At 39.6% G+C, this 10,801-nt stretch overlaps 1 pseudogene; it reads right to left on the bottom strand.

Annotated features, from left to right (window-relative positions):
• Positions 1-3,083: 3,083 nt before the first annotated feature.
• LOC147634341 (uncharacterized) lies at positions 3,084-4,242 on the bottom strand (annotated as a pseudogene).
• Between the last annotated feature and the right edge of the window lie 6,559 nt (positions 4,243-10,801).

The following is a 10,801-nucleotide window of genomic DNA, read 5'->3' on the forward strand; positions in this document are numbered from 1 at the left end:
TTTTTACAAAAACCAGTGACCCATAGCTAGAAAATCCCTGAAAATTTGCTGAAAAGTTATTTACATTGATTGAGTCCTACGAGAACTCATTTTCCCTTGTACCATTGGAATCCCGCTTTACAATGGCACCTGGCCAAAATCCCTTATCTCCCTGTAGTTCATGAATTCTCTGTTTATCTTTGGGAGTGACTGTGCTCAAAGAGACTCACGGTTCCTTGGTTAATGCAAACTGTCAAGAACTGAACAGCTTTCTTGCCATCTTTACTCCTTATTCTTGCATATGCCGAGCCATCATCCAAAACTTTTGTTTCCATCCTCACAGCTGTAATGTAGGGTTGCCCAAGGATGAGGGGATACGATGACATCTCCTGAACAAAGAAGTTCTGATCATCTTTCACATCCCCTATAGTTACCCTTACATTTGGATAGGCTGCATAGAGCTCTCCAGATGAGTTATTAGCTGCTTTAATCATCCACCCATGATCTACATCCATTGGCCACTTACATTTGTTGTAGAGATTTTTAGCCATAAGATTTATTTCAGACCCATGGTCGATTAGAGCGACATACGGCTCTTCCAAATCACCTATCTTGGCAAGGGTTTCAGTGGTGGCCCTTGCCCAATGGCTGAGTAATGACTCTTTGTAAGAACTTCTTTTTCATCATCCTCATCCACAAAGCGCACTTGATGCCCCTTAAGCAAAGTGATTACATTCCACCACATTCTCTCTCTCTTCCTTTTGCTATACCTGTACTCCATGAGTCTTGGAAGTGCTTGTCTCCCCTTGTGATGGAATAGATTCAATTATGGACTGCCTTTTCCTTCGTATAATATCAATTATCTCATCATGGAATTCTTTCTTTGCAATCCCCAAGACTTCCCCTAGTGTAAATTCCACCCTACTGTTTAGAATCCTCTCTTCAAGCACCTTTTTGAGGTCTGTCGCGGCTTCAATATCATATTGAAGCTTGTAGAGTGGACTTTTTCCTTTACCCTTCTCCTTCTCATGCTTCATTTTTGCTGGCACTTCTTCCATTGATACTTCCTGTGGAGGTTTGCTATGCGGTGAAGGCATATGTGACGGCCCAGGATCCTTCTTTTCACTACCACGGGTGACCCTTTTTTATGACCCTCCTTCCTCATTTTCCCTCTTACGCTTTTCCTCTACCTGTGCCTCATTATTTTGGCATTTTGTAATGTAGGCATGAACAGATAAAGAATCCACAGGCTCTTCCCAGCCAGTCTCAAGATGTATACAATCACCTGCCTCATGCAAAGCCTGTTTAGACACCACCTTTGAAGCAATTAGCTCCATTGTTGATGGCCAAAAATCTTCATTCTCATAGTCTTTATCATTCTCAGATTCCTGTTTTGATTGACCAACCTTTAACCCATAGGTTGCTGCCTCAACCATAGAGATGGCATGTCCAGCAACCATGTCTTCAACCAGCTTTTTCATCCCTCCTTTTCCAAAGTTTGTGCTTAATGGAAGACCAGTCTCTGTAAGGTGGATTTTCCCATCTTTGAAAAACACAAGTTGATTTCTGAGGGTTTCTTTATAGCTAGCACAGTCTTTCTTTGCATGTTCTGGGTCATCACACCATATACATCTGAATGTAAACCCTTCTTTGCTTTGAGGCCTTTGCATAGAAGCCTGCCCTAATGGTAGCCCTTTTTCTTCAATCCTAGACATCTTCAATTTTAGGTCTCGCATGCCCTTAATAAGCTCATCCATCGGCCCTTCTACCTTTGGGATTGCAGCAGCTGGTTTTGGTAGATTCTCAAGGGTAACAGCAGTTATAGGAGTTGCTGAGCTCATCACCATTTTATCCCTTCTTTGCTGCCGCTTTGCTAACATGGTGACCGCATCCTCGACATCATTCCAATCACTCTTTAGTCCCTGCTCTGTATCCTTATCCTCAAGGAGAATTTCCAATTTTTCTTGGAGATCTTTCCCAGCTGCTTGTAAGAAGAGCTCTGTTTTTTCCCTGTCCAAGGTTGTGCGCTCTATCCTTGACAGCTGGGCATAGTGCTTCTCAAACTCTCTTAGCAACTCTGTGGCGAAAATTCCCATTTTGGGTTTTGTGACCCATTCCAAAAAAGTTCGCTTGGTCACCCGCTCAGAATCCTCCATGAAATAATCATCCTTCAAAGCAAGCTTGAACTCCTCCCAATTTCTGCCACCATGCCTGTAATCCTCTTATGCGCTCTCTTATTTCAGGAACACATACCAGCTCAAAGCTTCGAACCATATCCTCCTCACTCACCCTGTTTAGCTCCATTTCCTTTGTGTAATTGCGCAGGTACTTTGTGATGTCCTTACCATCAAATTGATCCACCTTTTTCACGATTGACTGCAGTGCTTTAGTCATGGAAATTTGCCCCCTCTCAGTAGCTTGCTGTTGTTGCATATACATAGTAAACATTTGAAACATTTGCATAACCCCGGGGTCAAAATGAACCCCTTGTCCCTCAGGATTCTCAGCCATAACTTCCCTCTATATTTCACCACACTCTCACCCCAGCAGTTTCATGTCGGGTTCACCAAAGCTGTCATGACATGGGTGGTATCGCTGGGAAAGTGCGAGACTTCTCGCTGTGAGAGTAGCTTCCAATCCCTATCTCTTCAAATGGCATGTGACATCTCAATTTCGGTTGACATGTACATGTGCCAATTCACTTCAAAACATTCCCAAATTCAGCTTGATGATTGCACATAAATTATGTGTCAAGAGCATGACCAGTTCCAAGCATAGATCTCCTGACTCTTTTTCCAAATGCCTCAAACATATCACATGTAGGCATAACACAATCTACAAAAGATTTCCATATACATGTGACCATTCACATCACATATTTCATATATTGCCAACTCCATCATTTCAAGATGTCTCTTGATCTCATGAAAACCTCAGAGTAATAAAAAAAGAAGCGAATTCATGAATTTCGCTTTTCCCATATTCTGCTTCACTGCAGTATGCGCCAAAATCAGCATTCGTAAAGTTTTTGACATCATTTCCCTTGTATACTGTGAGATTTTTGAAGATCATGCCATTGGATAGTGCTTCATTTTCTCTTTAATTCAAACCCCAAGATGCCCTTTACAGTAGCCCTCATCACGATCTTTGAATCTCTGGTAGATTTCAGCTCTGGTTATGTTTTTTACACCCCTCTCCCTCAATATGCGCCGTTTGCCTGGTTTTTCTTCTATTTCCCGCAGGGAATTCGGTCCCCATTTCCTTTTGCAGCCAAAAACACGGATTTCCAAAATTGAAAATACGCTGCACCTCCTTTTTTTATGCTTAATATTCGGATATTCCCTTTTAAAAAAAATCCTTCGTATTTTTGCCACGCAAGCCACCACCTTGCGTATACGTCTCCAGCCGCTTTGACGAACTGGGTCAACTTCAGAAGGCCGAGCCAATGGATGTTCACGTCTAGCATGGACACGAAGCTCCTCATAAAGTACCTTTGAATGAACAGAACTCTTGTGCACAGTTCCTGGCCTTGTGATTTAGATGTTCCCTGGCTGAATTCACTACTTTCCATCCTTTCACTTTGCCTCTGCAAAGAGAACAAAATAGACCCTCCATGTCACCTTTTACAAAGGATGAAGATGCTCCAGACTGTTCAGGTTCATCTGCACTCTCACCCTCATCCACTGATGCTGGCTCGAGATCCAAACCTTGCATGGCTGTAGCTCCTCCTAGTCCATTGATGGCTACATTCCTTCCACTTGTTTGAGCCATCCTAACAGATTCAGTATTGGTGGTGTTCAACAATCTCCCAACCCTTGCATCTAGAGCTTGGTCAGAGGAACTTTCAGGCACTAGCTCTCTCGAAAAACAAGTTTTCTGTATTCCCAGATAGGCCTTTCGATACTGATCAAGACAATTAGAATGCCGGTAGCTGGTGTTACACATGTATGGGCGACAGCCCTTATCATATGAGGAATAGAAAAGGAGGATAGCATTATGCGGAAAATCCATGCAAATCGGACAAGTTGCATCCTCCCAATCCTTTTTCCCTGCGGAACCTTGTGAAGAATCCCCTTCTATCAAGTCATGTCCCTTACCATGGCTTGAGTGTGGCTTGTAAGCATGATATCTGCTTTTCTGTGATGCTGAACTGCGGTTGCTTTTATCTTTAGGCATTATTAATCTCTGGATGTGACCTTGGATTTGGCCGCTGCAGACAGAAACGTTGTAGATGAGGGGATCATCCGAGAGTAAGAAAAGCTGCGATCGTACTAGCCAATGCCGACAATGCCCTACTACAAGGTCTACCATAAGCATAAAACTCCATAATTCACACCACACTCATGTACAGAGGCTTCGAGACCTGGCTCAGCCTTAGCTCGTCTTATTGAACCTCATTTACAATATGAACATATGTACTTAGGCATCATATAATGACTCAAGTCAAGGCATTTAATCCCATGCATCTGGATTTGCATTTAATGGCCTCATATGCATGGTTTCACACCATAGACGTGCCATGGCACGACAACGTGTGGGTATCTTCGGCGACCCAGAGCCCGAGCACCGTCAGCACCCTCTGGGATCGCAGGTCACCTAGCGCTTCACTCATAGGCCGCTTCCTTGGTCCCTCATCCATCGTACCGGAAGCTCACCATTTAAATCAAACCGAGGCTGGTCAAGACCTCGGCCGACCATGCTACTACGCGAGATGTCCTCCGTTGACTCTCCGTCATCAGCTGTTGCAACTTTATCACTTAGGTCTCCACGACCTTAATCACAAGACGGTCAAAATGCTTCCCCAGTATTCTTGACATAAAACAGTCATCTACAAACAGGTCACAAATACAGCTTCTATAATAAACTCTCGTCTTTCCACATTATCCCTCATCAGTCCACATTACTTATTCCACATTCCATTCATATGTGTACTCATTGTCATCTAATCACATCATTTTCCATCTCATCACCTCATATTCATTCACATCACATATCATTTATTCACATCCCAATTCACATGTCATCACATCTCATCCATTCACTCATATCGACGTCACATCATTTTTCACATACACATTCGCATTCATTATTCTACATACACATCCACATTCATCATCCACATCCATACATCCACTTCCACATCCGCATCCACATTCATACATACACATCCATATCCACATCCATTTCCACATCCATACATCCATTTTCACATCCACATTCATACATCCATATCCACGTCCACATTCATACATCCACATCCACGTCCACATTCATACATCCACATCCACATCCACATTCATACATCTACATTCATACATCCACATCCATACATCCATTTTCACATCCACATTCATACATCCACATCCATACATCCACATCCACATCCACATCCATACATCCACATCCACATCCACATTCATACATTCACATCCACATCATCCATCTACATCAACCCACATAATTCACACATCAAACCCACATAATTCACACATCAAACCACATCATCCATACATCAATCTACATTAACCTACATCATTCACACATCAAACCACATCATCCATACATCAATCTACATTAACCTACATTATTCACACATCAAACCACATCATCCATTCACATACGATTCACATGCCGTCATTCATTCACATCCCTTATCATTCATTCATATCACGATTCACATTCCTTCACATCCTATACCATTCATTCACATCCCAATTCACATGACATCACATTCATTCATCCATTTTCATTTATCTGATTCATATCACTTCCATCCATCCATTTACATCTATCTGATTCATATCACTTCCATCCATCCATTTACATCTATCTGATTCCTATCACATCTCATCACATCTATTTATAGAATGTAAGAGAATTTTAATTTTTTTATATAAAGATTCTTTACGCATCTAATTAGGCATAAAGACAACTTTAGTAGGAATAACACTTTTATAAAAATCCTTTTATGCATCTATTTAGGCATAAGTTCAATCTTAAGGAAAATAACACTTTCGAATTAAAAATAAACCTTTTATGCATTTTACTATGCACAAATTCCATTTTAATGAGAATAACACTTTCAAAATAAAAATAAATCTTTTATGCATCTATCTATGCATAAATTCAATTTCAATGAAAATAATACTTTCGAAATAAAAATAAATCTTTTATGCATCTTTCTATGCATAAAATCAAAATTGATGAAAATAACTCTTTTGAATTAAAAATAAAATTCTTTATGCATCTATTTATGCAGAAAGTCAAAATTGATGAAAATAATTCTTTTGAAATAAAAATAGATTTCCTTATGCATTTTTCTATGCATAAAATCAAAATTGACAAGAATAACTCTTTTGGATTAAAAGTAAAATTCTTTATGCATCTATTTATGCATAAAATCAAAATTGATATAAGAATAACTCTTTTGGAATAAAAATAAAATTCTTTATGCATCTATTTATGCATAAAATCAAAATTGATAAGAATAACTCTTTTGGAAAAAAAATAAAATTCTTTATGCATCTATTTATGCATAAAATCAAAATTGATGAAAATAACTCTTTTGAATTAAAAATAAAATTCTTTATGCATCTTTCTATGCATAAAATCCAGTTATGATGAAAATCACACTTTTAATATATATAAAAATCTTTTATGCATACAAATCATTTATGATGAAAATCACTCTTTTAATATAAAAGAATTTCTTTTATGCATCCATTTATGCATAAAAATCATTTATGATAAAAATCACACTTTTAATATAAAAAAATCTTTTATGCATATGTTTATGCATACAAATCATTTATGATGAAAATCATTCTTTTAATATAAAAGAATTTCTTTTATGCATCCATTTATGCATAGAAATCATTTATGATGAAAATAACACTTTTATAATCAAAATAACAATTTCAATATGCTTCCTTCTATGCATAGAATTTAATTCTAAAGAAAGTAACACTTTTTTAACAAAATATTTTTAGTATGCATTTTTCTATACGTAGGATGAAAAATAGCACTTTAAGAATACATATATGATGGGAATTACTCTTTTTGAATAAAAAAAAGTAAAACTTATTTTACACAATTTTAGAAAATTTTACCATAATCTCCTTTATATGGCTGACCATTTTTTAATTTTTAACTCTCTAAAATTAATTAGAATTTCACCAAGAGTATTTAAATCATTCTGATGTAAACATTTTCTACTCATTTAAGAGAAACATTATGAAAAACTTGATTTTATCCATTAATCATTCATCTAGGATAAAGAATGGTTGGATTTACTAAAGAAGAGAGAGGAAATGCCTTTTTTTTCAATGAGGCATAACATCATATTCATTTTAGAGAAGACAAAAATCATAAAACCCATAAAATGAAATAGAAAAGAGAAGAATCTCCAACTTACAAGGAGAATTTGAGAGCTTTCCTTTTGCTTGATGGTTTGAGGGATCTACTCTTGTTTGAAACAAGAGTGGCCACCAATCTTTAGAAGAGGGAAAGGTCAAAAACTAAAAAACTAATGAATTATGAGTAAATTCACAGTTTTTGGCTCTTGGGAGAAGCAGGGTAATAATGCAAAAAACACTATTAAGCTTCAATAAAGGGGGAGGCTTCTATTTATGGGAAAAAGTGAGCCTCTAACCAAGCAAACTGGTTCTAGAATTATCCAGATCAGTTTGGTCGATTTTTGACCATTTTTGGGTCAGTTTAGTCCACTTTTTGAATCTAGTTGAAACAGGAGAGACGAGAGATAAAAATATCTCATTATTTTTGGGAGTTTAAAACTCTCCCACACATGTGAAATAGGCGCCTTCTTCATGAGGGAAATTATACATGTGGTAAGTATGGCCATCAATCTAAGGATTGCCTAGTACTTAAGCGAATGTTAGCAAATTAGGCACCACTAGCCTGGTCAAACACACCTCAAGTACCCACACTGACGCCTGCACCACCTGTCGAGCAACCGTCTCACAACACATAGTTCCAAGGAACCCAAATTTAGTCCACTCTGTGCCATTACCACCGCCGCTAGTGCTAGGACCACAACCTCCGCATCCGAGGGCTACCCTTTTAAACCAGATGGGTTGTGAGTCACATAGTGCGTGTGGGGATTACGAAGAGGATATTGTTGGAATTAGGGTTGCAAGAAAGCAGAATTAGGGTTGCAGGAAAGCACACAAAGCTTGGAGAAGAAGAAGCAAGAATGCACATAACACAAAGTGTATTAGATTGTGTCAATGTACTCTGACTGTCAGTGAAGATAGAGGTGGCAGACTCATATCCAACACCCAAGTCAGCCATAAGCCGTCTGAGCCACACACACTCAACTGTAGCTGTGAAAGCTACCCTATACTCAGCTTCACAACTAGAAGTGGCCACAGTAGGTTGCTTCTTGCTCAACCAAGATATGCATGAGCTACCGAGCATGAAACAAAAACCACTTGTGGACACTCTTGTGTCATAGCAACCAGCCCAATCTGAGTCCGAAAAAGCATGTAAATCTAGCGGCAACGATCCCCCCTTGGGATAAAACAACCCAAGATGTATGGTGCCACTCAAGTAGCGAAAGATGCGTTTAACTGCCTTCCAATGCTGAGACCCTGGGCTATGCATAAACCTGCTCACCTGTGAGAGTGCAAACTGAATGTCTGGCCTCGTACTGCATGCATAAATGAGGCAACCAATAGCTGTCTGATAGAGTGTGACATCAAAGTGATCTCCAACATCATGAAGACTCAACTTTAAACCTGTCTCCATTGGAGTAGCAATAGGCTTGCAGTCTTCAAGGCCAAATCTCCGCAGCAATGTCTCAATATACTTTGTCTGAAACAAAGCAATACCTCCATCACACTGCTTAAATTGTATCCCCAAATAATGATGCAAATGCCCCAAATCTGACATCTCAAAAGAGGCATTCAAATCAGCCTTAAAATCAGCAATATGACTCTCATTTGGTCCTGTGAGCAGCATGTCATCGACATACAGAGCAATGATTAGATGTACACCATCCACACGTTTAACATACAAAGTGCTTTCTGTTGGACTATTCTGAAACCCATGTGCAGTCAAATATGCATGTATCTTTTCATACCAAGCTCGTGGAGCTTGCTTTAAACCATATAAAGCCTTTTTCAACCTGCACACTTTGTTTTCCTGCCCTCTTTGAACAAAACCACGAGGCTGTGATACATACACCTCCTCATGCAAATCTCCATCCTAGAACGCAGTCTTTATGTCCAGCTGATGTACATTCCAACCATTATGAGCTGCCAATGCACAAATGCTACGAATGGTAGTCATACGACAAGTGGGAGCAAAGGTCTCATCAAAATCAATGCCCTTTTCTTGAGCATAACCCTTTGCAACAAGTCTAGCCTTATAGCGATCAACATTGCCATCTGGCTTTCGTTTCAACTTAAAAACCCACTTACATCCAATGGCCTTTTTACCAATAGGCAAATCACACAAAGACCATATACCATTCTTCATTATAGCATCATATTCACTTTGCATTGCAGCCAACCAATTTTTTGAATTTTGTGCCTCATCAAATGAAAGAGGTTCTTCCTCTTCACACATACTAGACACAGCCAAAGCATAACAATCTGATGCATAAGAGGCATGCTGAAAACCTGAACGAGTATGATAGTCATAGGTGCATCAATCTTACTATCACGCAAGGTTTGCACCAGCCATTTTGGCATACCTCTAGCCTGCTCATTTTCAGCCCTATCCTCATGAATTACATCCTGTAAATCTGCATCAGAAATAGGCTGATCTATGATGTCGTTTGAAATCTGCATAGGCTGAATATTTGCCTCATTAGGACTTACATTTGAATTCCCACCTGTAAAGAGAGGCAACAACGTATCAAATACATCCCGTGAGCTCACACCTGTCTCTTTGGTACATGATAACAAGGGCTGCACAGCATCTTCCACAAAAACAACATCTCGACTAATCAAGATACGCTTTGACTGCGGATGATACAATCTGTAACCCTTGCTTTCAGCACTGTAACCAACAAAAATGCATTTGACAGCCTTATCATCCAATTTTCTACGTTGTTGCACAGGCACTAAAGCATAGGCCAAGCAACCAAAGACATGCAAGTGACCAATAGAAGGCTTCCTGCCATGCCAAGCTTCATATGGAGTAATAGACTGCAAGGCCTTAGTGGGACACCTGTTGAGTACATATGCAGCACACATGATAGCCTCAAGCCAAAACGCATGTGGCAAAGCTTGGCTCTTGACCATACATCGTGCCATCTCCATAAGTGACCTGTTCTTCCTCTCAGCAACACCATTTTACTGAGGGGTATACGGCACTGTACATTGGTGTTTTATCCCACGACTAGCCAGAAATGCATCAAACTCTTTAGACATGTACTCCCCCCCTCGATCAGTACGGAGGGTGCCCACGGTACAATTGGATACATTTTCAACCATAAGAAAAAACTGTTTGAAGCACAAAAACACTTCGGACTTTGCCTTCAGTGGATATACCCATGCATGCTTTGAGTAATCATCAATGAAAGTCACGAAGTACAAGTGTTTACCAAATGACGGAGTTTGCATAGGCCCACATACATCACTATGTACAAGCTGCAATTTGCGAGTGGCCCGCACAGAACCATCCTTTGGAAACACAGAACGCTGCATTTTGCCCAAAATACAGCCTTCACAAACATGTGAGCTTAAGAAGATACAAACGAGAGTTGAAGCTAAAGAACACCAGCAGCGTGTTAGGCGTGCCAAAACAAGAGGCCAACTTGGAGATTACGCAAGCATTTTTCAAGCAGGCAGAAGAG

This window comes from Cibotium barometz, chromosome 11, assembly GCF_041138505.1.
Source record: "Cibotium barometz isolate CiBa-2024 chromosome 11, ASM4113850v1, whole genome shotgun sequence".
Lineage (NCBI taxonomy): Eukaryota > Viridiplantae > Streptophyta > Polypodiopsida > Cyatheales > Cibotiaceae > Cibotium > Cibotium barometz.